The 1,349-nt window shown below is 45.6% G+C and overlaps 1 protein-coding gene across 1 annotated transcript in view; it reads right to left on the reverse strand.

The window, feature by feature from the left end:
- LOC107300287 (coiled-coil domain-containing protein 189-like) overlaps positions 1–753 on the reverse strand; it is a 10,908-nt gene extending 10,155 nt beyond the window's left edge. Inside the window, exon 1 of the mRNA XM_015829623.2 lies at positions 734–753. The gene's annotated coding sequence lies outside the window, so the exon portion shown is untranslated. The remainder of the gene's footprint in view (positions 1–733) is intronic.
- Positions 754–1,349: the final 596 nt, after the last annotated feature.

Genomic DNA, 1,349 nt, shown 5'->3' on the forward strand with positions numbered 1-1,349 from the left:
AATTGTTCTAACTGTCAGGAAGTTTCTCCTTAGTTCTAGGTTGCTTCTCTCTTTGGTTAGTTTCCACCCATTGCTTCTTGTCCTGCCTTCAGGCGCTTTGGAAAATAGCTTGACTCCCTCTTCTTTGTGGCAGCCCCTGAGATATTGGAACACTGCTATCATGTCCCCCCTCGTCCTTCTCTTCGTTAAACTAGACATACCCAGTTCCAGCAGCCGTTCCTTATATGTTTTAGCCTCCAGTCCCCTAATCATCTTTGTTGCTCTTCTCTGCACTCTTTCTAGAGTCTCAGCATCTTTTTTACATCGTGGTGACCAAAACGGCCACTATTGTGGTCATAAGTCAAGGGCTGGCTGTATTGGATATCTTCACTGGATAATCGTAAAGACAAAAGGGACCCAATGACAGCAAGGGCTACAAAACAACTTGTCATGATCTTCAACCCCAATTATTCAATTTAAGTAAAGCATAGCCTAAACATCCAAGGAACTGACTCGAGCTTTGCCGTTTTTAGCTGTAGCTCTCTCCCGCGTATGTTTTTTTCTCCTCCTTGACGGAGGTCCATTGAGCTTGAGATTGCACGGCAGGCAGACGTTCAACAGGTGAAACTTCCTAGGGATTCTTGATCTGTTGAACTTGCTCGTTTGTCCCTCAAATGCCACAACAATCTCCGCGGAGGAAATAATTTACCCAAGACAGCAATTTATAACTATTAATTTAATATTTCTGTTTTACCGGCTGGAGGCTCTCCGGCCCCATTTCGGCTAGCTGGGCGGCGAGGCGTGGGGAAAAGCACGCGTTGCCATGGCAATCCCTGCTCCAGCCTTTCCGGGTCCCGTCGGTAGCTGTGCAATCAGAACGCGGTATACTAAGAACGAGCGAGCGCTTCGCCAATCGCAGATGTTTTCATTGGGGTGAAAGAAACGGAAGACTTCCAATAGATAGAATATAATGACAAAACAGAGGAAAGGAACAAAAAATCCGGAATGGTTGCCAAGAAGAAGAATCCATTTCTTTGCCTAACCTGCGTAGAATAAATCTCTAACACTTAATAATCAAATCTTCTTCTTGCTACCTGGCTGGGAAAACTTAACTCCCTCTCAAAGTCCAATAGAATGGTTGTCTCTATATTTTCTATCTCTATCTCAATATCAATAGAAGGAAAGAGCCAATACGCCAGCGTAGCTATGGTAACACTATCTTCGCCAACGTAGGCTCCAATCAGAGGAGACCACAACGCAAGCTCTTCCGCGCTTTACCCAATCGCCTTCTTGCCCCGTCCCCCTCTTCCAACAACTCCAGAATAATAATCCCGCCCACTTTCCTCACAGTTGTCGAAGAGTTGGAGCGT

Source organism: Protobothrops mucrosquamatus, unplaced genomic scaffold, assembly GCF_001527695.2.
Source record: "Protobothrops mucrosquamatus isolate PMUCROS unplaced genomic scaffold, P.Mucros_1.0 scaffold6574, whole genome shotgun sequence".
In the NCBI taxonomy this organism is placed as follows: Eukaryota; Metazoa; Chordata; class Lepidosauria; order Squamata; family Viperidae; genus Protobothrops; species Protobothrops mucrosquamatus.